Source organism: Setaria viridis, chromosome 1 (genome assembly GCF_005286985.2).
Source record: "Setaria viridis chromosome 1, Setaria_viridis_v4.0, whole genome shotgun sequence".
Classification (NCBI taxonomy): domain Eukaryota; kingdom Viridiplantae; phylum Streptophyta; class Magnoliopsida; order Poales; family Poaceae; genus Setaria; species Setaria viridis.
This window is the reverse complement of record NC_048263.2, coordinates 9,838,487-9,864,659: the sequence shown is the minus strand read 5'-3', so window position 1 is coordinate 9,864,659 and position 26,173 is coordinate 9,838,487. Positions and strand designations below refer to the sequence as shown.

The 26,173-nt window shown below is 42.2% G+C and overlaps 1 long non-coding RNA gene across 4 annotated transcripts; it reads left to right on the top strand.

Annotated features, from left to right (window-relative positions):
* The first annotated feature begins 1,099 nt into the window (after window positions 1–1,099).
* Window positions 1,100–21,492, top strand: LOC117838912 (uncharacterized). Of its 4 annotated transcripts, XR_011897688.1 has the most exons (5): window positions 1,100–1,855; window positions 2,831–2,875; window positions 3,011–3,279; window positions 8,083–20,998; window positions 21,258–21,492. It is a non-coding gene; the product is annotated as an uncharacterized lncRNA (long non-coding RNA). The 4 variants fall into 4 exon arrangements; XR_011897687.1 differs by lacking the exon at window positions 2,831–2,875; XR_011897686.1 differs by having other exon boundaries at window positions 2,831–3,279.
* The last annotated feature ends 4,681 nt before the right edge of the window (window positions 21,493–26,173 follow it).

Below are 26,173 nucleotides of genomic sequence, written 5' to 3'. Positions count from 1 at the left end.
CTTTGCCGTCGGGCGCGCGGGGCACGAGAGCGGGCGAGGCTTCCTCCTACTCTGGGCGGTGCAGGTCATGAGTGCCCTGTGGCCAATCGGAGGGGGTTGCAGCTACTGTAGCAAGTACTGTACGGCCACGCATGGGTACTTGCGGCGGGTCGTGTGGGGGCGCGGATATCCCTCTCCCTGACAGCTCTGCGGCGCATTTATGGCGAGATCGATAGGGGGCCCACGGGATCTACGCCCGAGGCGGATTCTAGTCTGGAGAGCCCGAGGCAGCCCGACCCCTTACGCCTGAGTCGGGCGAGGCGGAGGCCTGTGGCGGGGGGTCGGACGCTCCCGACCCCAGGCCCGTGGTCGGGTGAGGCGGAGCTCGTTCTTTCGGAGGTCGGGGGCGCCCGACCCCGGGGCATGAGTTCAGGCGAGGCGGAGCGTGGCTCGTGCCTCCCATGTTGGGCCGGCGATCGGACGCAAAGAGTCCGTTGCTTTCGGTGGGTACCCGTTGCTTAAAAACCAGCGTCTTGTTATGTATATGTCTTGCGGTGGGTACCGAGACTGACATTGTCTGGGGAGTGTTTTTTAATTTCTCCTAAAAATTCCTATCACATCGAACGTTTAGATACTAATTAGAAGTATTAAATATAAACTAATTATAAAACTAATTATATAGATGGAGACTAATTTGCAAGACGAATCTATTAAGTTTAATTAGTACATGATTTGACAATGTGATGCTACAATAAATATATGCTAATGATGGATTAATTAGGCTTAATATATTCATCTTGTGAATTAGCTTTTATTTGTGTAATTAGTTTTATAATTCGCTCATATTTAGTTCTAATTAGCTTTCAAATATTCGTTATGACATGAATTTTAGTCGGGACTGAAGATCAAACACTCCGGCCAAGGGATGGCCTCGTAGTTGCCAATTTTTTTTTCTATAACATAGTTGCGCCATTGTTTGACGGGAGCTCTTGAGCAGGCCTCTCATCTCTTGAATGCATCAGTATTTATTATAATAAAAAAGAGATCTTTTATTTATTACTTCGGACCGGTGTCTCTGAGGCGCAGTCGCGTTAATTACACGCAGCCTGGCATGCGAACGGTCATGACCGGTTTCTGAGGCGCGGGCGCGTTAATTACGGATTGCCTGGCCACGCATCGATAGATACATAGGAGGAAGCCTCGTATCACCGGAACACCCCCACCAATTCGTAACCCTAAATCCTCTTTGGTCTCTGGATCTGGAGGAATCCGGAAGCCGCCGCTCAGCCACTCCCGCACACCTCTCGCCGCCTCCGCCTCCGCCTCCCCCTCTCCTTGCCGGCCGGGGGATTTGTAAGGTGGAGCCCTACCTCCTCCGCAGGGACGACGATGAGTTGTTCCCCAACGACACCGAGGTGCCCATCAGGGCGTCCGGCACCACCTCCTGGGATGCCGACTTCCGCATCGCCTTCTCCCTCGCTGAGCCCCCGCGCATCTCCCGCCTCTACGCGCAGCTACCGGGCTTTCCGGGTCCCCACGAGGCGCATCCCTTAATCATGCTGGTGACCCACCGCCATCTTGCCCTGCTCGGCGTCGCCACCACAAGGCCTTCTGAAGCTTTAGTTCACAACTTCTTCATCTTCAGAGCCGATGAGAATAACCCTTCCTCATCCTCTCTTAGAGTGCTCCCCCTTGTACCGAGCCCAAGTTTGATTATTCCCGCGGCGATGACCCACGCGGCGCATCGGGAGCCGCCGGGTACGACTGCACCGACGTTGTTGCTGTGCACCGCGAGTTGGCGGCCGACGTTGTTGCTGTGCACCGCAAGCCGGAGGCCCGTACGACATCACCGAGATCTCCGTCGGCTGCTCCTGTGGTATGAGTTTCTGTCACCACTCCTCTTCTGTTCGATCCGATGATAGATCTGTATGTGCTGTGGTCAAGGGATCAGGGTTTGATTGTTTTTTTTTTTCGATCTGTAGTTTTGTGATGGTTATATTTGAGCCAAGAGATCAGCGTATGATTGTTGGGTTTGATTGTTTTTGTTCGATATGTAGTTTTATGATGGTTAGATTTGAATCTTTTTATTAGGTTCTCTGCCAGATCCGGTTTGCTGCCAAGACACTTAGGTTTGGTTGTTTTTGTTCGGATCTGCCAGATCCGGTTTGCTGCCAAGACACTTTGGTTTGTTGTTTTTGTTCGGATCTGTAGGGTTATAATGCTATTGTAGAGATGTATCATTGAAAATTTGTGTCCCCAGTCTGAATGATGTGTGTTAGGACATGGAAGTTTAGTCATCTAGGCTCAGTTTCGTTTTATCAGTAGCTTTAGTATGACTTTGCAAATGTTTTTGCTTTGCGTCGTGCACTCACCTTCAAAGCTTGCCCCATGGCTCAAGTACCTCCTGGACCAGGTAGTAATTTCTTGTGTGCCTTCTTCCTGCTTACATTTGTCCAAAAATTTTATGCTGAGTGTGTTTTGAGAGGTTTATGTATTGCTTGTCATTTCTTTGCTTGTTCTGTTAATCCGTTGTCTTTGCCGATTACATTTGTTGTCTGTTTTTAAATCCTTGCATTCAATTAATTAGGATATAGCTTTATATATTGCTTATTTTTTATTGTTTTTGTTAACTAGGATCGTGCCCGTGCGTTGCCACGGGCTACAAAATATTTATATTGCAATATATGGTAATAGTGTGAAAATAAGCATGAATATTAAAAAATATTTAAACAAAGCTAGATATACCATGCATGGTCTCCAAGGCCCATCAAATTTTTTATATTTTTGCCTGTGATGGGGCTAAGATAAAATCGAGAGGAATGTTTCTGATTTCCTTTCGCTTTGTGCGCAGATGAAACATGTTTGTGCGCAGACAAAAAGTAAAAAAGTACAAAAAGTAAGTAAACTTCTGGCAAGAATTAGGAAGAACATAACAAAAATATTTTAGATCAGAATCAAAATCTTGATATCAGCATATATCAGCATTGTCTAAGACATCGTTGTCTTAATTTTGTACTGGGTTTTCTTCCAGATTTTCCTGCACACGCACAACACCTGCACTCATACCAGTGTTATGGTGATCATTATCAGTTGGATCAAAGAGACCTAAGGCAGACTGGCAGGCAACGGATCGAGCGGACTAATCAATTATAGAGGCTGTTTGAAAATATGCTTTTGAAACTGCGATGCCGCTCCATGGTGTCCAGTAATTGCGGTGGAGGCTCTCCTGGTTCTCCATCGATCAGCCGCTCGCCTGCTCCTGCCACCACCGCCTGCTATATGCATGTTCTCTTTTTAAAGGTACCACCAAAACCTGGTAGACAGATGAGGAGGAAATAAGCTGAAATTATTCATAAACATGTATTTGGAATTGAAATTACATACTGAAGCACTTGCATTATTATACTATATAAATATGCACTTGGAATTGTTAGGAATGAAAATAAATTGTAGGGAGCTGACCCTAATATGAGGCTGTAATAGCTACTCATATCATGGCTATCAGGCATGAGTGCACTCATGGTCTGAAAATAAAAATTTCATAACCAAGGTCTAAAAATGGTAAAACTCATCAGCTACATGGATCTGTAACAAAGCGCAATGACTTTACTTTTTCATCGATAAAACTATGAGAGCATGAAACATTTCAGAGTTTAGCGAAGAACATGAGGTATCAATTCAGAGTTTATTTGAAATCAAAGGGGGAAATTGTTGCAGAGTTATCCTCCTGCTTTCTTGCTTTGATCTATGCATTACAAAGGAAAATCAATTAAGATTCTCGCTTATAGATGTGCCCGCCCTACCTGCATATAGAAACAATTAATGAATTGGAATAATACAGCCAAGGGTCCCAATGGTTTTGCTGCATTCTGTCCGTTTTTTCAGAGAAGCATAACTGGAGCATTGGAGCTTACAAGGTCGAATCCAGAAGCTTGCTAGTTTTAAAGTAATTAAGAAGAGGGATGGAGCTACAATGCCACACTTTGTAAATAGGAAAGGGTCTAAATCAAACACCATGACAAAATTAGTGTTCCTACAACTAATCACTAATCAGTGAGAACTGAGAAGCCAAATAAGGGCACAAAATCAGTTAGAACTGAGAAAGCCAAATTAGTGCATAGAATTTTTTTTTTGACTATTGATTCAATAAACTCCCTAAAGTTATGCAAGTGTAAGAAAATTTTGCACAGCTTACTAATGAAAAGGTTGATGTTCTAGTGCTGCAGGGTGAACAGGTAGGTTTGGCGAGTGAACCAAATTACTGTTCTATGCACATGTAGGCTAACATGAACTCCAAACATCAATCATCGTTCAATCCACCTATTTTCAGATCTTGTTGCATAGATTACAATGGGCATTTTTTATTACACTGAGTCAATCAGTTAGTCCTACAGAACTTCTATGCACAACAGAATTACCTTGGACATTGAAATTAGAAACTGAGTCAATCGTGCCTAAGCCCTACAGAACCTCTATGTACAACAGCTGTATCCCCACGCCAGCCCATCTCCTAGCAATCTTCCCTGCATCTAAATCACTAAATTGAAGACACTGAATTATCAATGCATCCAGCATCATACCATACAATAAATTCTTTACCACTAACTGTTGCCTTAGCTGTTGCTCCTCCATCTCGCTCTAGCAGCTCACCCTCCATCCTGGTCCAGCAAAGTATCAAATCCAATGGTGCGCCCAAGAAAGGAATGTTAGAAATTTAGGAGCATGAACTTCCATTTAACTTCTGAATAGTCCTAGTCTAAGGGTCAGCTAAAGGGAGGACATAGTAGAAGAAATAACATTGAGAAAATCTACATTCACCACCATAATTAATTATCCTCATAGTTTTAGGAATAATTTTGATACTAATAAAATGATAGGGGCGCCAGCCATTAGTTAAATCAGACGCCCACATAGCATAAGCTGATTGTTCTGCCTGCCAAATTTGTACCTTCCTAGACCCAGCTGCAAGAACTACATGTAATAAAATTCTATTTGCAGACTATTAGTGTAGATCACTTTATCAATTAATGCACACTGGTATCAAACTAAATTCAGGCTGGATGTGGGCAATGATCCTGACAAAATTCAGACAAAATTCGAAGATATCTACATGGTTATCAAGATAGAGAGCTGCTCTTGGTATAATTTGGAGTGCATCTTGTTCTGCACTCACCAAAAATGAATTAGACAGTCAGCTACTTTTGTGAACAGATAAGGACTTAAAAGTGAGTTATGCACAGTTCAGTGCTCTACAGAACAACTAATCAGTTTGAGTGCCTACTAAATTTAGAGCTTCATCTAAACGCTTTGGATAAGACACGTAATGGAAACCAGTTCAGAATTTCAGTGGCATATCAGGAAAAAATCCTGTAAACATGGAATGGAACAACAACGATCAACACTTTAATTGCTAAATTGTGTGCATTTGAGGCCTGCCAAACTATGAGAAATCAAGCAACCTCACGTCCTTTTGGAATCTAACATTTCCAATGGCCTGAAGCTGAAGTTCTGAAAGAAAAGTCTTGCCAGCAAACTATTGAAACTGCCATAAAAAAATCTTGTCAGCAAACTATATTGCCAGCAAACTATCGAAACTGCCATCAATAGATGGGAGTTGGGATTCAAGTGTCAAATAGTGTCCATTATACTTGTAAAAAAGTGTATGAGAAATATTTGAGGCTGGGCGTACCTCCTGGAAATCTGCTAGTTGGGCGATAAGCTCCTTGGCCTATTCTTCAGGAGCACGTGCGTACAGCTCCTCCAATGCTGTTGCTTCAAAGTAGTTTCTTGTTCAAAACTGAATTTGCAAAGCTCATATTAATCAAAAAGCAAAAGACAGGAAGTTAATCCAGATGAGCAATCCTTCCTTTCATATTTTCCCACACGGGAGTTGGAGATACTTTTTTAGAAGAGCAAGCCCTTCTGAAAAAGAATTAGTACGCACCAGCAGCTGAGCTTGATGCGGTGAATGAGGGAATTGATATTACCTGCATTCCGTTGATTGGTAGTATTAGTGCTGTACAAAGCATTGATACCGTTAGGTGAACATCACAAAATGAACACACGATTAGTCTAAATTAGAGCAGAGTATGAAATGAGGTCACGTGTGCTGCACCATTATTAGACATAATTGAAATAACCCATCATGTGACATACACTGAAATTGTAGCAAGAATTTGAAAATATATGGAAGAACAATTCAGCTCCTACATGGCATCCTTGATTAGGCAAAACAGAACAAATCAAAACACTAATCCTTTATATTCTTTCTTTATGTCAAGCAAGAACAGAACAAATCAAAACACTAATCCTTTATATTCTTTCTTTATGTCAAGCAAGATTAAGCAGCAAAAGACATTGGTGGTCGTGACTGATAATTTCAATAAATTTTCTCCAGATATGTTTAATACATAGCTATAATTGAGCAGCGCATACATTGGTTGAAGTTTGACTGTACCAATCCAAAAGTAGTAAGCAGTTCCTTCTATCTTAAGTATAGGTAAGAACCACATTTCTGAAAATCTATAACTGCAAGCTAAGTGACGTACATGCTCAGGTATAGATCTGGCTGCAGGATGGGGAGGACATTAGCGGTGCACACAGATTTGGATCATATGCTTAGATGCGTGCGTACCAGGGCAAATGAAGTAATATTCTTGGCTGCCTGTCCTACCGATGGCGCCTTTAGGTGCACGGCAGCCGAGCTAGCGCTGTTAGGTTGTAGACTAATGCAAAATAAGACCTAGTATTGTGATTTCTCCATATGTATTAAGTCCATCGAAAACACATTAAAAAAGATAACAACCATATCTACGGACTGTAAAATTGGAGATAATTAAAACTGCATGTGGAGTTAGGGGAACATGAGAATTATGGAACCAAAAGTCATGTATAGTCTACAAAGAGTATTAAAAAAATCATAACAACAAATGTAGTCGTATTGCATTTTCACATTGTAATCAGCAGTTACAGTAATTAGTTTGGGTCATTTGAAGCTTAATTGATATGATAAATTAAATGCCTCAGCCCTATGGACACTGATAATACAAACACAAACATGCTGCAATACAAACATGCAGGAACCTCCTATTCACAAACGCGCCAGATTGATAAAATCCCTCAAGTGAAAAGCAGCATTCAGTGACACAAAGGAAATACTACATCTAGATATTTGAAAATTTAAATAGGAATGATGCTATTTTAGTGGACATGTCTAATCTGATCAATCAATTAGCCATTTTCGTAGTGAGATAAAGACCACCTCAAAGAGGAGTAGGAGATTAATGACACGAGCAAATTTGCTAATCACCAAATAAAGATGCCAAATCTAGGCCGCCGTTCATAATCTCACAACCAAATTCACTAATACTATCCTCTATGCATTCAACAACTACCAAAAACGGATCTAACTATTGGGGATGTGCAAATAGGCGAAAGAGGTTAGTTTTTTCGGTAGGCTCGACAATACCGTAGCGGTGAGCTTGGTGGCGGTGCGACCGGCATAGCAGTGCCCAAAGGTCGACGTCTACCAGCGTGGTAGCGAACGGACGTGGTGGCAAACGGAAGAGTCATGGCAGACTAGGTGTGGTGGCAACGAAAGAGGAATAGCGTGTCGGTTGGGCGGTGCCCGGAGGCGGTGCAGATGGGGTCCCTTGGCTCCTCCGCCGTGGATCTGGCGGGGCAGCGCACAACGGTGGCGCAAATGGAGTCCTCGGCGGAGGAGAGCGAGGACAAGGGCAAGCGGTGGTGGCATTATCGGGTGCGCGAGGTGAGGAGGGCGGGCGGCGGCGCAGGGCGAGCGAGAGGAGGCGGAGTGACGGCTTTTGCAGGGTGCGCGTGGATAGGATGTGGAGGGACGGCGCAGGGCGAGCGAGCGGAGGGACGACTTTCGCAGGTCGTGCAAGGGGAGGAGGCGGAGGGATGGCTTGGAGGATAGTCGCGGGATCGGACGGAAAGAGATACATCCGAGAGAGAGTGACGGAGCGGAGCAGAGGGAGAACCACGAAAAATAAGTCTCTATTTTACTTTTCTTTAGAAGTAGAGATTTACCATTTTCGTCAATTATATGACAAACAATTTAATCTGATTTTTATTTTTTTACAGCTAAGTCATACCTTGTGTAGGATGAATATGTTCCGGATCCATCACCTATGGTAATCGTGTTATTTTTGCTGAGAGTGGAGTTATCTATGATCAATTCATAAGGATCATTAAGATGATTTTGAAAGTCAATTTAAAGTCAACAACTGCTGGTGTTTTACCTTCTCTTTCTGGTGAGAATAATCATCAATCTTGCTTTTGAGATCAGTAAGAAGGCTTTAATATCTTTGATCAATAACTTGAAGAAAAGATTGAGTTGGAAGAAAGATTCTAGATCTTGAAAAAAAGATTGAGTTGGAAGAAAGGTTAATATTTTTGATCAAGAAGTTGAGGATTTAAATAAAGGTTTGGATTATGAGATTTCACACAACTTTGAGAATTGAATTCACTAAGTAGATCCGTTGAAAAGGGGATTAAGATCGAGTTTACTGAGTAAATTCATCCTTTGAAGCTCAAGCTGAATATATGGGATAACTAGGGAAACCTCACACGTGTCACAATCACTCCAGCTAAATATATGAGATAACTAGAAGGACCTCACACACGTCACAATCTCAGACCTAAAAATTTTTCCGATATATTCTGATCTTATTGCAATGGTCCTAAGAAAAGCTGCTCTCGAAGTTGCGTGTTCGACTAGTCAACATCTAGCTATGCTCACGAAGTTTGAGATTGATGGTTACAAACTTCTGAGTTTCTTGAGGAACCGGCTGGCAGATCGCATGGAAGCCATAGCAGTTGGTTATGGTACTTGGAATAAAAAGAAGCATGATTCCTCTCTGGTGGATACTCATCCTATGAGAATCGTGTTGTTTCTGCTGAAAGTGGAGTCACGTGGGATCATTTCAGAAGAAACAATAAGATGGTATTGAAAATGAGTTTAAAGTCAGCAACTACTGGTGGTATACCTTTTCTTCATGGTGAGAATAGTCTTGAACCGTATTATCGTGCTTCTGAGATCAGGAACAAAGCTTCAAGATCTTTGATCAAGATGTTAAGAAAGGCTGAGTTGGAAGGAGGTTGTGTTGATGTTCTTACTGAAGGCAACATTCGCGTGTATCCCTCAGGGAACGTAAACCAGATGCACGTACGGATTCTAGCAAGGCAGGATCTGGATGATACAGCTGTTAAGGTCCGTCTAGGACACAATTACCAGGGCAGCAGCGGACTTGATTTCGGAATTGTTTATGGTCAGCGGGTGACTTTGTCTACCATCAGATATTAATCTTCTCTAGCTGATGAATAATCACTCTGAGGATCTGAAAATTTTCCCAATACATGCTGGTCTTATTGCAATGGTTCTCAGAAAGCTGCTCTCAAAGCTGCATGTTCGACTAGTCAGAATTTAGATATGCTCACAAAGTTGGAGATTGATGTGATTGATACAAACTTCTAAGGTTTCTGAGGAATCGGCTGGCACATCGCATGGAAGCCATAGAAGCTGGTTATGGTAAATGGAATAAGAAAAAACACGATTTCTTTCGAGTGGGTACTCACCCAATGGGAACCGTGTTGTTTCTGCTGAAAGTTGATCACATTTGATATGAAGTTGATTTGGGTAGTTGTATGGAACAACATAATCCAAACTTTATCTAAAAAAATATGTTTCACAAAGGAGGTCATTATTATGAACTTCACGCCTCCAATCAGGAGCATTAGCAACTAGTGCAACACAGATATAATGGTATTCCGAATTCCTAATCTTATCTGAAATGAAATTGTGCAGTTCCTTAAACAAGTGGGGATACAAAACCGTGGGTATAAGAGCAGCACGTATGGCATAAATTCCCCGATCCCAAAATTATTTCACATCAATCCAAGTAGGTGATCCATATCTGGTGGTAGCCAATACTGCCTATTGCTATTGACATCAAACAACATAAACACATAGAAATTTAAACATAAACACAGCAATTAAAACTACCAGTAGCATCCCTACTACTACCAATTAGGGGGTCCATTCAGAGAGTGCTGTCATCACACAAAAAAGTCCAAAAGTTAGCGAGCCAATCCAACAGAAGTTTAAAACCATACTACTACGGTTACATAGTCTCACCCTATACTACTACCAATTACGGGTTACATAGTCCCACAGGGGGTTAAATAGAGTGTCTCGTAGAAGGATAAAAAGCTAGCAAGCTACTCCACCTTGCTAACTCCAGTCCTTCGCCATCTCTGTCCTACAAAAAAGAGTATAGATCACACACAGCATACACAACATAGAAATTACACAGCTCATAATCACAAGTTACCTGAGAGGACATTTAGAACAAGTTATCCAATTCACCCAAACAAGTTATCCAACCCAAATCACTCCAAATCATGTCCCATATCATAAAGATTAATCTGAATTTGAGCCAGAGCTAGAGAAAATTCACTCTAGTTACCGTCTCACTACTGATAGCTGAGAAATTATACTGAAACTGCTGATTCCAAGTCGTATAGCCAGCTTGTATAGCTTCCATACGGTGAGCCAACCGATTTCTCATGAACTTCAAAAGCTTATGGCCATTAATAATATCAATCTCACGCTGTGTTAGCCTCAATGCATTCTGATTTATCAAACTAACTTCCTGAAGAGCAGCTAGTTGATCACGTCTGATATGAAGTTGATTTGGGTAGTTGTATGGAACAACATAATCCAAATCTTGTCTAAAAAAATATGTTTCACAAAGGAGGTTATTATTATGAACTTCACGTTTCCAATCAGGAGCATTAGCACCTAGTGCAACACAGATGTCATGGTATTCCGAATCTCTAATCTTAGCTGAAATGAAATCATGCAGTTACTTAAACAAGTGGGGATACAAAATTATGTGTACAAGAGCAGCATGTATGGCAAAAATTCCTCGATCCCTAAAATTATTCCACATCAATCCAAGTAGGTGATGCATATCTGGTGGTAGCCAATACTGCCCATTGCCATTGACATCAAACAACATAAAAATCATATCCCCTGCTGCCCTATAATTAAGCCTTAGATGATTCTCAATTTCTGCATCACTTAAATTTTGATTTGTCAGAATACGGGCGCGTGACAGCCTTATCTATCCGTTCTCATAGACACGGACTTTGGTATGATCAAGAAGTTCAATACAATTGCCTTCTAGTTCAATCTTCCTTAAAAGCATGATTAACGATCTACTTGCCTTCTTAGTTATCTCAGCAGCTAGATAAAAAGGATCTCTGCCCCGCTCACCAGGAAGAGTTGGCATACCTCCTGACAATGTATTATGATCAATATCAAATGCCAATTGCTGGCTGTATCTAAACTAATCCCAAGTGATTCCACGATAATCAGCAAATAATACACGATCCCCAATAGGAATCGTGTTGTTTCTGCTGAAAGTGGAGTCACCTAGTATCATTTCAGAAAGAACAATAAGATGGTATTGAAAGTGAGTTTAAAGTCAGCAACTGCCGGTGGAATACCTTCTCTTCATGGTGATAATAGTCATCAATCGTATTATCGTGCTTCTGAGATAAGGAAGAATACTTCAAGATCTTTGATCAAGAAGTTAAGAAAGGCTGAGTTGGAAGGAGGTTGTGTTGATTTTCTTTCTAAATGCAACGTTCGCGTGTATCTCTCAGGGAAGGTAAAACTGAGGCACGTAAGGATTCTAGCAAGGCAAGATCTGGATGATGCAGCTATTAAAGTCCGTGTACGACTCAATTATCAGGGCAGCTGCGAACTTCATTTGGAAATTGTTTATGGTGAGTGGGTGACTTTTTCTACCATCATATATTAATCACCTTCTCTAGCTGATGAATAATCAGTTTGAGGACCCATAAATTTTCCAGTACATTCTGATCTTATTGCAATGGTCCTCAGAAACCTTTTCTCAAATCTGCGTGTTCGACTAGTCAGAATCTAGCTATGCTCACAATTTTTGAGATTGATGTGATTGATGGTCCCAAACTTCTGCGGTTCGTGAGGAATCGGCTGGCACATCGTATGGAAGCCACAGCAGCAGGTTATGGTACTTGGGATAAGAAAAAGCACGATTCCTCTCTAGTGGGTAATCACCCAATAAGAATCGTGTTGTTTCTGCTGAAAGTGGAGTCACCTGGGATCATTTCAGAAGGAACAATAAGATGGTCTTGAATGTGAATTTTAAGTCAAAAACTGCCGGTGGTATACCTTCTCTTCATGGTGAGAATAGTCATCAATCGTATTATCGTGCTTTTGAGATCAGGAACAAGGCTTCAAGATCTTTGATAAAGAAGTTAAGAATGGTTGAGTTGGAAGGAGGTTGTGTTGATGTTCTTACTGAAGGCAACGTTCGCGTGTATCCCTGAGAGAAGGTAAACCAGAGCCACGTACGGATTCTAGCAAGGCAGGATCTGAATGATGCAGCTATTAAGGTTCGTGTACGATTCAATTACCAGGTCAGAAGCGGACTTGATTTCGGAATTGTTTATGGTCGGTGGACGACTTTGCCTACCATCAGATATTAATCACCTTCTCTAGCTGATGAATAATCACTTTAAGGATCTGAAAATTTTCCCAATACATGCTGGTTTTACTGCAATGGTCCTCAGAAAACTGCTCTCAAAGCTGCATGTTCGACTAGTCAGAATCTAACTATGCTCACAAAGTTTGAAATTTATGTGATTGATGGTCACAAACTTCTGAGGTTCTTGAGAAATCGGCTGGCACATTGTGTGGAAACCATAGAAGATGGTTATGGTAAATGGAATAAGAAAAAGCACGATTTCTTTCGAGTGGGTACTCACCCAATGGGAACCGTGTTGTTTCTGCTGAAAGTTGATCACATCTGATATGAAGTTGATTTGGGTAGTTGTATGGAACAACAAAATCCAAACATTTTCTTAAAAAAATATGTTTCACAAAAGAGGTCATTATTATGAACTTCACGCCTCCAATCAGGAATATTAGCAACTAGTGCAACACAGGTGTAATGGTATTCCAAATCCCTAATCTTATCTGAAATGAAATTGTGCAGTTCCTTAAACAAGTGGGGATACAAAACAATGGGTACAAGAGCAGCATGTATGGCAAAAAATTTTCGATCTCCAAAATTATTCCACATCAATCCAAGTAGGTGATCCATATCTGGTGGTAGCCAATACTGCCTATTGCCATTGACATCAAACAACATAAAAATCATATCCGCCGCTGCCCTATAATTAAGCCTTAGATGATTCTCAATTTCTGCATCACTTAAATCTTGATTTGTTAGAATACGGACGCGTGACAGCCTTACCTATCCGTTCTCATAGACACGAACTTTGGTATGATCAATAAGTTCAATACAATTGCCTTCTAGTTCAATCTTCCTTAAAAGCATGATTAACGATCTACTTGCCTTCTTAGTTATCTCAGCAGCTAAATAAAAAGGATCTCTGCCCTGCTCACTAGGAAGAGTTGGCATACCTCCTGACAATGTATTATGATCAATATCAAAGGCCAATTGCTGGCTGTATCTAAACTAATCCCAAGTGATTCCACGATAATCAGCAAATAATACACGATCCCCATTAGGTGCTGGATCAAGAACATGCGCGTCATACGCAATGAATAATCACTTTGGGGATTTGAAAATTTTCCCAATACATGCTGGTCTTATTACAATGGTCCTCAAAAAGCTGCTCTCATAGCTGCATGTTCGACTAGTCAGAATTTAGCTATGCTCACAAAGTCAGAATTCTGCTAAAAGTGGAGTAATCTGGGATCAATTCAGAAGGAACAATAAGATGGTATTTAAATTCAATTTAAAGTCAGTAACTGCCGGTGGTATACTTTCTCTTCCTGGTGAGAATAGTCATCAATCGTATTATCGTGCTCCTGATATCAGTAAGAAGGCTTCAAGATATTTGATCAAGAAGTTAAGAAAGGCTGAGTTGGAAGGAGGTTGTGTTGATGTTCTTACTGAAGGCAACGTTCGCGTGTATCCCTCAGGGAAAGTAAACGTGAGGCACGTACGGATTCTTGCAAGGCAGGATCTGGATGATGTAGCTGTTAAGGTCCGTCTACGGCACAATTATCAGGGCAGCAGCGGACTTGATTTGGAAATTGTTTATGGTCTGTGGGTGACTTTGTCTACCATCAGATATTAATTATCTTCTCTAGCTGATGAATAATCACTTTGAGGACCTGAAAATTTTCCCAATACATGCTGATCTTATTGCAATGGTCCTCGGAAAGCTTCCATCAAAGCTGTGTGTTTGACGAGTCAGAATCCAGCTGTGCTCACAAAGTTTGAGATTGATGTGATTAATGGTCACAAACTTCTCAGGTTCCTGAGGAATCGGCTGGCACATCGCATGGAAGCCATAGCAGCTGGTTATGGTACTTGGAATAAGAAGAAGCACGATTCCTCTCTAGTGGGTACTCACCCAATGGAAATCGTGTTGTTTCTACTAAAAGTGGAGTCACCTGGGATCAATTCAGAAGGAACAATAAGATGGTATTGAAAATGAGTTTAAAGTCATCAACTGCAGGTGGTATACCTTCTCTTTCTGGTGAGAATATTCATCAATCGTATTATCGTGCTCCTGATATCAGTAAGAAGGCTTCAATATCTTTGATCCAGAAGTTAAGAAAGGATGAGTTGGAAGGAGGTTGTGTTGATGTTTTTACTAAAGGCATTGTTCGCGTGTATCCCTCAGGGAAGGTAAACCTGAGGCACGTACGGATTCTAGCAAAGCAGGATTTGGATATTGCAGCTGTTAAGGTCCGTCTACGGCACAATTATCAGGGCAGCAGCGGACTAGATTTGGAAAATTGTTTATGGTGAGTGTGTGACTTTGTCTACCATCAGATATTAATCACCTTCTCTAGCTGATTAATAATCACTTTGAGGATCTAAAAATTTCCCAATACATTATGGTCTTATCGCAATAGTCCTAAGCAAGCTACTCCCAAACCTGCGTATTCGACTAGTCAGAATCTGGCTATGCTCACAAAGTTTGAGATTGATGTTATTGATGGTCCTAAACTTCTGAGGTTCGTGAGGATTCGGCTAGCACATCGCATGGAAGCCATAGCAGCTGGTTATGGTACTTGGGATAAGAAGAAACACGATTGTTCTCTAGTGGGTACTCACCAAATGGGAATCGTGTTGGTTCTGCTGAAAGTGGAGTCACCTGGATCAATTCAGAAGGAACAATAAGATGGTATTGAAAGTTAGTTTAAAGTCATCAACTACCGGTGGTATACCTGCTCTTCTTGATGAGAATAGTCATCAATCGTATTATCGTGCTCCTGAGATCAGTAAGAAGGCTTCAATATCTTTGATCAAGAAGTTAAAAAAGGCTAAGTTGGAAGGAGGTTGTGTTGATGTTCTTACTGAAGGCAACGTTCGCGTCTATCCCTCAGGGAAGGTAAACCAGAGGCTCGTACGAATTCTAGGAAGGCAGGATCTGGATGATGCAGCTATTAAGGTCCGTCTACGGCACAATTATCAGGGCAGCAACGGACTTGATTTGGAAATTGTTTATGTTCTGTGGGTGACTTTGTCTACCATCAGATATTAATCACCTTCTGTAGCTGATAATTAATCACTTTGAGGACCTGAAAATTTTCCCAATACATGCTGATCTTATTGCAATGGTCCTCGGAAAGCTTCCCTCAAAGCTTTGTGTTTGACGAGTCAGAATCCAGCTGTGCTCACAAAGTTTAAGATTGATGTGATTGATGGTCACAAACTTTTGAGGTTCGTGAGGAATCGGCTGGCACATCGCATGAAAGCCGTAGCAGCTGGTTATGGTATTTGGGATAAGAAGCACGATTCCTCTCTAGTGGGTACTGACTCAATGGGAATCGTGTTGTTTCTGCTGAAAGTGGAGTCACCTAGGATCAATTCAGAAGGAACAATAAGATTGTATTGAAAGTGAGTTTAAAGTCAGCAACTACCGGTGGAATACCTTCTCTTCCTGGTGAGAATAGTTATCAATCGTATTATCGTGCTCCTGAGATCAGTAAGAAGGCTTCAAGATATTTGGTCAAGAAGTTAAGAAAGGCTGAGTTGGAAGGAGGTTGTGTTGATGTTCTTACTGAAGGCAACGTTCGCGTGTATCCCTCAGGGAAGGTAAACCAGATGCACGTACGGATTCTAGCAAGGCAGGATCTGGATGATGCAGCTGTTAAGGTCCGTCTAGGACACAATTACCAGGGCAGCAGCGGACTTGATTTTTGAATTGTTTATGGTCAGTGGATGACTTTGCCTACCATCAGATATTAATCACCTTCTCTAGCTGATGAATAATCACTTTGAGTACCTGAAAATTTTCCCAATACATGCTGATTTTATTGCAATGGTCCTCAGAAAGCTGCTCTCATAGCTGCATGTTCGACTAGTCAGAATGTAGCTATGCTCACAAAGTTTGAGATTGATGTGATTGATGGTCCTAAACTTCTGAGGTTCGTCAGGAATCGGCTGGCACATCGCATGGAAGCCATAGCAGCTTGTTATGGTACATGGAATAAGAACAAGCTTGATTTCTTTCGAGTGGGTACCCACCCAATGGGAATCGTGTTGTTTCTGCTAAAAGTGGAGTAATCTGGGATCAATTCAGAAGGAACAATAAGATGGTATTTAAATTCAGTTTAAAGTCAGTAACTGCCGGTGGTATACTTTCTCTTACTGGTGAGAATAGTCATCAATCGTATTATCGTGCTCCTGAGATCAGTAAGAAGGCTTCAAGAACTTTGATCAAGAAGTTACGAAAGGCTGAGTTGGAAGGAGGTTGCGTTGATGTTCTTACTGATGGCAACGTTCGCGTGTATCCCTCAGGGAAGGTAAACCTGAGGCACGTACGGATTCTAGCAAGGCAGGATCTAGAAGATGCAGCTGTTAAGGTCCGTCTACGGCACAATTAGCAGGGCAGCAACGGACTTGATTTGGAAATTGTTTATGGTCTGTGGGTGACTTTGTCTACCATCAGATATTAATTATCTTCTGCTGCTGATGAATAATCACTTTGAGGACCTAAAAATTTTTCCAATACATGTTGATCTTAGTGCAATGGTCCTCGGAAAGTTTCCCTGAAAGTTGTGTGTTTGACGAGTCAGAATCCAACTATGCTCACAAAGTTTGAGATTGATGTGATTGATGGTTACAAACTTCTGAGGTTCCTGAGGAATCGGCTGGCAGATCGCATGGAAGCCATAGGAGCTGGTTATGGTACTTGGAATAATAAGAAGCAGGATTCCTCTCTAGTGGGTACTCACCCAATGGGAATCGTGTTGTTTCTGCTAAAGGTGGAGTCACCTGGGATCAATTCAGAAGGAACAATAAGGTGGTATTAAAAGTGAGTTTAAAGTCATCAACTGCCGGTGGTATACCTTCTCTTCCTGGTGAGAATAGTCATCAATCGTATTATCATGCTCCTGAGATCAGTAAGAAGGTTTCAAGATCTTTGATCAAGAAGTTAAGAAAGGCTGAGTTGGAAGAAGGTTGTTTTGATGTTCTTACTGAAGGCAACGTTCGCGTGTATCCCTCAGGGAAGGTAAAAACCTGAGGCACGTACGGATTCTAGCAAGGCAGGATCTGGATGATGCAGCTGTTAAGGTACGTCTACGGCACAATTATCAGGGCAGCAGCGGACTTGATTTGGAAATTGTTTATGGTCTGTGGGTGACTTTGTCTACCATCAGATATTAACTATCTTCTCTAGCTGATGAATAATCACTTTGAGGATCTGAAAATTTTCCCAATACATGCTGATCTTATTGCAATGGTCCTCGGAAAATTTCCCTCAAAGCTGTGTGTTTGACGAGTCAGAATCCAACTGTGCTCACAAAGTTTGAAATTGATGTGATTGATGGTCACAAACTTCTCACGTTCCTGAGGAATCGGCTGGCACATCGCATGGAAGCCATAGCAGCTGGTTATGGTACTTGGAATAAGAAGAAGCACGATTCCTCTCTAGTGGGTACTCACCCAATGAGAATCGTGTTGTTTCTACTAAAAGTTGAGTCACCTGGGATCAATTCAGAAGGAACAATAAGATGGTATTGAAAGTGAGTTTAAAGTCATCAACTGCCGGTGATATATCTTCTCTTCCTGGTGAGAATAGTCATCAATCGTATTATCGTGCTCCTGAGATTAGTAAGAAGGCTTCAATATCTTTGATCAAGAAGTTAAAAAAGGCTGAATTGGAAGGAGGTTGTGTTGATGTTCTTACTGAAGGCAACGTTCGCGTGTATCCCTCAAGGAAGGTAAACCTGAGGCACGTACGGATTCTAGCAAGGCAAGATCTGGATGATGCAGCTGTTAAGGTCCGTCTACGGCACAATTATCAGGGCAGCAGCGGACTTGATTTAGAAATTGTTTATGGTCTGTGGGTGACTTTGTCTACCATCAGATATTAATTATCTTCTCTAGCTGATGAATAATCACTTTGAGGATCTGAAAATTTTCCTAATACATGCTGATCTTATTGCAATGGTCCTCGGAAAGCGTCCCGCAAAGCTGTGTGTTTGACTAGTCAGAATCCAGCTGTGCTCACAAAGTTTGAGATTGATGTGATTGATGGTCACAAACTTCTCAGGTTCCTGAGGAATCAGCTGGCACATCGCATGGAAGCCATAGCAGCTGGTTATGGTACTTGGAATAAAACGAAGCACGATTTCTCTCGAGTGGGTACTCACCCAATGGGAATCGAAAGTGAGTTTAAAGTCATCAACTGCCGGTGGTATACCTTCTCTTCCTGTTGAGAATAATCATCAATCGTATTATCGTGCTTCTAAGATCAGGAAGAAGGCTTCAAGATCTTTGATCAAGAAGTTAAGGAATGCTGAGTTGGAAGCAGGTTGTGTTGAGGTTCTTAATGAAGGCAACGTTTGCGTGTATCCCTCAGGGAAGGTAAACCTGAGGCACGTACGGATTCTAACAAGGCAAGATCTGGATGATGCAGCTGTTAAGGTCCGTCTACGACTCAATTACCAGGGCAGCAGCGTACTTGATTTGCAAATTTTTTATGGTCTGTGGGTGACTTTGTCTACCATTAGATATTAATCACCTTATCTAGCTGATAAATAATCAATTTGAGGACCTGAAAATTTTTCCAATACATGCTGGTCTTATTGCAATGGTCCTCACAAAGCTGCTCTTAAAGTTGTGTGTTTGACTAGTCAACCCAGCTATGCTCAGAAAGATTGAGATTGATGTGATTGATGGTCACAAACTTCTAAGGTTACTAAGGAATCGGCTGGCACATCGCATGGAAGCCATAGCAGCTGGTTATGGTACTTGGAATAAGAAGAAGCACGATTTCTCTCTAGTGGGTACTCACCCAATGGGAATCATGTTATTTTTGCTGATAGTGGAGTCACCTGGGATCCTTTTAGAAGGAATAATAAGATGGTCTTGAATGTGAATTTTAAGTCAACAACTGCCGGTGGTATTCCTTCTCTTCCTGGTGAGAATAGTCATCAATCGTATTAGCTTGCTTCTGATATCAGTAAGAAGGCTTCAAGATCTTTGATCAATAAGTTAAGGAAGGTTGAGTTGGAAGGAGGTTGTGTTGTTGTTCTTACGGAAGGCAACGTTCGTGTGTATCCCTCAGCGAAGGTAAACCTGAGGCACGTACGGATTCTAACAAGGCAACATCTGGATGATGCAGCTATTAATCCTCGTCTACAACTCAATTACCAGGGCAGCAGCGGACTTGATTTGGAAATTGTTTACGGTCAGTGGGTGACTTTGTCTACCATCAGATATTAATCACCTTCTCTGGCTAATGAATAATTACTTTGAGGACCTAAAATTTTTTCCAGTATATGCTGGCCTTATTCCAATGATCTCTTACCCTCACATATTCAAGGAGTCGCATGATTTCTTGGAAACCAAGATTGATCATTCAGAGTACCAGGCCTTCTTTGTTGCTCTTCTTGCTGGTCTTGGCAATGATTGCAGAGTGGAGGTTCAAGAATATGACCTTCTTTGTCAGACTTATAATTTTAATGGAGGCTCAGATTATGAGGTCCAACGCAACACCCAGAATCAGCGTCGTGTCACAGGTCCTCAAAAAGCTGCTCTCAAAGCTGTGTGTTTGACTAGTCAGAATCCAGCTATGCTTACACAGTTTAAGATTGATGTGATTGATGGTCACAAACTTCTGAGGTTCCTGAGAAATCGGTTGCCACATCGGATGGAAGCCATAGCAGCTGGTTATGGTACTTGGAATAAGAAGAAGCACGATTTCTCTGCAAAGGGTACTCTTCCAATGGAAATCGTGTTATTTTTGCTGACAGTGGAGTCACCTGGGATCAATTCAGAAGGAATAATAAGATGGTCTTGAAAGTGAATTTTAAGTTAACAACTGCCGGTGGTATACGTTCTCTTCTTGGTGAGAATAGTCATGAATCGTATTATCGTGCTCCTGAGATCAGTAAGAAGGCTTCAAGATCTTTGATCAAGAAGTTGAGGAAGGTTGAGTAGGAAGGAGGTTGTATTGATGTTCTTACTGAAGACAACGTTCACGTGTATTCCAGAGGGAAGGTAAACCTGAGGCACGTACGGATTCTAACAAGGCAAAATCTGGATGATGCAGCTATTAAAGCTCATCTACGACTTAATTACCAGGGCAACAGCAGACTTGATTTGGAAATTGTTTATGGTCAATGGGTGGCTTTGTCTACCATCTTATATTAATCTCCTTCTCTGGCTGATGAATAATCACTTTGAGGACCGGGAAATTTTCCCAATACATCCTGGCCTGATTTTAATGATCTCTTACCCTCAGCTATTTAAGGAGTTGTATGATTTATTGAAATTCAAAATTGATCATTCAGAGTATGAGGCCATCTTTATTGCTCTTGTTGCTGGTCTTGGCAATGATTGGAGAGTTGGGGTTCAAGAAAACGATCTTCTTTGTGAGACTTATAATTTCAATGGAGGCTCGGATTATGAGGCCCCACGCAACTCGCAGAATCAGCGTCGTGTCACAGGTACTCAGAAAGCTGCTCTCAAAGCTATGTATTTGACTAGTCAGAATCCAGCTATGCTCACACAGTTTGAGATTGATGTGATTGATCTTTAGACTCATCTTCACCGGATACGATATGATCCGAATCTACTGATGCTTGATGACTTGTTCTGAATGTTCCTAGATAACCTCTCCCTTCTATTCTGTTGCTAGTGTCTGCTGTGATTTTGGTCCATTTGTTTTCTATGGCATATGTTGATCTGTGAATTCTTTTTGTGTAGGACAAATGCTGCCTCTTGCTGGCTGATAATGGAGTTACAGATCGAAGCAAAGGAAGAGTGAAGCAAACAAAATTTGTTGGTTGGGTCCATGCTAAATTGCCAACGCCTTTTGGTTGTTTCTCTTGTACTCTTGTGCGCCGCAATTCAATGTGAGATTGATAGGTAGCTCGAGTGCAGATTAGAATGCACTGACCAAAAAAAAGGACAGTTGTCCTAAGATGCCAACTTGCTTTCAGATGCACCTCCATTTTGGTTCTTTAAATACTGTCACATCGAATGTTTAGATACTAATTAGGAGTATTAAACATAGACTAATTACAAAACCAATTGCACATATGGAGGTTAATTTACGAGACAAATCTATTAAGCCTAATTAGGCCCCGTTTGGATACACAATACTAAACTTTAGCACAGTGCTAAACTTTAGCACCCTCAAATGAAGTGCTAAAGTTTAGCACTTAGGGTTGTTTGGATACAGTGCTAAAGTTTAGCACATTGGGTGAGAAATGACTACATTGCCCTCATTTATGATTGGCTTGGGGAAAAGTGGAGAGGAGAGAGGGGGGCAGCAGGGGAAAAAATGGGCTTAGGATCACTTTTAGCACCCATTAGCACCTTTTAGCACCCCTTGGGTGTGCTAAAGAAAATGGGGTGCTAAACTTTAGCACTCCTTTTAGCATCCTTGTTTGGGAGCCCAAGTGCTAAAAGGTGCTAAAAAGTAGGGTTTAGCACCCCCTCTTCAAACAGGGCCTTAGTCCATGATCTGATAATGTGATGCTACAGTAAATATGTGCTAATGATGGATTAATTAGGCTTAATAGATTCATCTCACGAATTAGCCTCCATATGTGTAATTAGTTTTATAATTAGCTCATGTTTATAATTAGTTTGGGGGTGGTATGGTGTTTGGTGATCGAGGTTTGAACTGGAGTGTGTTATATTTGTTTTCTTTTAAGAATAGGTTGGTGAGGTTACAGCTTGGGTTACAACCCAATGAGCATGGCTATCTGTAGGGTTATAATGATATTGTAGATGCGTAGGACATGGAAGTTTAGATATCCAGGCTTAGCTACGTTTTATTAGTAGATCGACTTTGCAAATGTTTTTGCAATTGTTTGACTATAATTTGTCATGTCAAATAATACGATTCAATTCATGTGATAAATATGGTAATTTAGATTACCATTATGTGTCTTTAAAATATTTAGAATTAACACTTAAGCTTATTTGCCTAAGTATATTAAGGAAGTATACGTATGTGCAAACACTTGGGTGCAAGCTAGCTGCATGTATATACACATATACAAAGACCCTTGAAATATTCTAATGCAGGTGATTCACGTTCTAAGGCCCAGTCCAAACCGCCAAGGAACTTCTTTTAATGTGTGACACATGTATGCTAACGACTGTACGTATACGTATATGACTAGTTGACTACCCGCCGAAGCGTTAATGATTTGAAAACCTTCAGGCTGGAGTACGGTCACGTTCAGATTGCATGCATGGTCACTAGCGTTGGAGTTTTAAACGGGAGCTTGCAGCGTTTTTGCAGGCTGCTAGTGGAGCTCGCATGCAGCAACAATCAATTACTAGCTTTTATCTCGGGCCACTAGCGTTGCATGCAGCGCTTTGCATCGTCACTAGTGTTGGAATTTTAAATGAGAGCTTGCATGCAGCGCCAGAGAATCAACAGCTTGCTTTTATCTCGGGCCACGCTGAACTGAACAGCGGCGGCACTCAACTCCCAGACGCCAGGGGTGTCACTTGACCTATCCTCCCTCTATATATTGTCTTGGGTGCTGCACGTGAAATGAGGAGCAGGCGCATACACATCGCCATCCACCAGGACGCGCGCACACATCGCCATCCACCAGCACAAAATCACACATCTTTCTTCATCCACCAAAATCACCTTCGCCTGCAGATCGACCTCGCCACCGCCGGCTTCGTCCTCATCAACGCTTCTCCACTATGCCTATGGCATTGCCTGATCGTAAGTAATCAGCATGGCCTAGGGAGTCTGTTAGTTTTGTTCTTCTGTTGCAGGGATATGCCTACGATGGTAGGGCCGTGACCGCTTGATGCATGTTGGCTTCTGGTGAAAGAAATGCTAGGAGGCTCATGTGCCGTACAGGCTTATTGATGATAGGAAAAATAGAAGTGCCAATGGCACTCATACACACTTTGCAGGTGTCAAGAGAAGGCCGTTCCAAGGCAGCACGGACATGCTTCTTATTTTGTAGGTGTATGAAGGATCGAGAGATCACATCTCTCTACGGCAGTGTTTACATAAAAGAAATAGATCAACAGATTAGCACGCCATTAAGATGGCAGTGCCACACACTTTGCAGGTACAGGGGGCTTCACACGGATAATAAAATCAACCATCACTAGTAGAGAACTGACTTTCGATCCACCCCCTTTTATCCCGGTTTAAAAGTGGCCCGGGACAAAAGGGGGTGCGCCGGGGTGCGGGAATTTGGAGGGGAGCATTAGTCCCGGTTGGTAATTGCAACCGGGACTAAAGGCCCCCCTTTAGTCCCGGTTGCAACGGCTAGCGGGGGGGCGTCGGTGGCGGCACCCTTTTATCCCGGTTGGAGGCTCCAACCGGGATAAAAGATGAACCCTTTTATCCCGGTTGGAGGCACCAACCGGGATAAAAGGGTTAGTCCCGGTTGGTGCCTCCAACCGGGATAAAAGGGTGTCCCTTTTATCCCGGTTGGATCCTCCAACCGGGACTAACTTTCCAACCGGGACAAAAGGTGTTTCCTTTTATCTCGGTTGGAGTTTTTAACCGGGATAAAAACTCATCCCCACTATATCCCGAGACAGAGACTTTCTTCTTCCTCCAGCCCGAGCCAGTCCAGCACATTGATAGAGAGCTGAGCTTCACCTACCCTCCGGTGGTGCCAAAGCAAGGGAGATGCTGCCCGAAGTTTTTCCCCTCATTTTCGTGGGAATTTGACTCAGCCAACACAAGTGTTGCGAAGGTTTGCTACTTCATCCTCGTGTTATGTTTTGATTTATGCTTTGGAGATGGAAAGATTATTTGCTACAATGTGATGATGAAGTAGAAAAATGGAGAGGTATTTTGAGCTAGAATGTGAGGGAGATTGATGTGTCATATATAGTATGCATTATTTCAGTGGTTTAAAAATAATGCTACCTTGTCTAGATGGTTTATCTTATCAAATTTAATATGGTTTTTTAAATCCATATACTTGTTGAACTTTGCATACCGTGTTCATTTCTGATAAGATGTTCTCCGCCAAGTAGCAACGTATGTCAAGAAGGAGGTTCGATTCTACGAGAAAGAGTGGATACGGACATCGTGACCGTGTCCCCTTTTCCGTAGCATCTAACCTCTTTCATGACGAAGTGCGGTGCCGCCCAGCTGAGAACATCCTCGCGAAATGAACACGGTCTTCAAGTTCAACAACTTCTGTAGTGGTAAGGAAAGAATTTTTGTACATAGATGACTTCTGCTACTTGTTGAACTTGCATACCGTGTTCATCTCGCCGAGGATGTTCTCCGCCGAGCAGCAACGTATGTCAAGAAGGAGGTTCTATTCTACGAGAAAGAGTGGATACGGACATCGTGACCGTGTCCCCTTTTCCGTAGCATCTAACCTCTTTAATGACGAAGTGCGGTGCCGCCCAGTTGATGACATCCTCGCGAGATGATCACGGGTGTTTCACGTCCACTTAGTACTACCGTTTCAGGCGGCACAAATAAACCTAAGGATGAGGTTGGGTCAGCGGAACCTTCATTTTCACGCGTAATCCATTGTCAAGTGTAATCCATTTTCGTGCGTAATACGATGCAGATGGACCGGCATTGGATGTATAATGCAGACAGGCGGAGCAAGGTGTTTATTGATGGCTTGCATTATTTTCTCGAAGTGGCAAAAGCGAACAAGCCAGAGAATGGGTTCGTATGTTGTCCATGCTTCCAATGCAATAACAGGAAGGAGTATTCAAAGGATTCCTGGGGGACTATTCACAGCCACTTGTTTAAATACGGTTTCATGCCTAACTATTTGGTTTGGACCAAGCACGGTGAACTAGGGGTTGTAATGGAAGATGGCGAGGAGGAGGAGGAAGATGACACCATTCCGGACTGGGTTGCAGGCCAAGCTTTTGCAGGTACTACAATGGGCGAGGCTGATGAAGATGAGTTTGCAGAAAATGACCCTACTGATGACCTTGGTTAGGTGATACGAGATGCATACAGAGATTGCGAAACTGAGAAGGAAGCAGCAAAGTTGCAGCGCATGATAGATGATCACCAAAAATTGTTGTACCCAGGTTGCCAGCAGGGCCATAAAAAACTAGGTACAACACTAGAATTTGTGCAATGGAAGGCAAAAAATGGTGTGTCCGATAAGGCATTTCAGGGGATGTTGAGAATTGTCAAGAAGATTCTCCCCGAGAATAATGAATTACCGTCCACAACATATGAAGCTAAACAGATTATTTGCCCTCTCGGATTGGATGTTCAGAAGATACACGCATGCCCTAATGACTGTATCCTCTATCGTGGTGATGAATACGAGGAATTGGATGCTTGTCCCGTCTGCGAAGCCCTGCGGTATAAGATCAGACGAGATGATCCTGGTGATGTCGAGGGGCAGTCTCCCAAGAAGAGAGTTCCCGCGAAGGTAATGTGGTATTTCCCTATAATACCACGCTTAAAGCGCTTGTTCAGGAACAAGGCGAATGCTAAGTTGATGCGATGGCACAAAGAAGACCGTAAGGAAGATGAGATGCTGAGACACCCCGCAGATGGGGCACAGTGGAGATCAATTGATAGAACATTCCCAGACTTTGAAAGTGAAGCAAGGAACATAAGGTTTGGTTTAAGCACTGATGGATTCAATCCATTCGGTGAGTTGAGTAGTGGTCATAGTACTTGG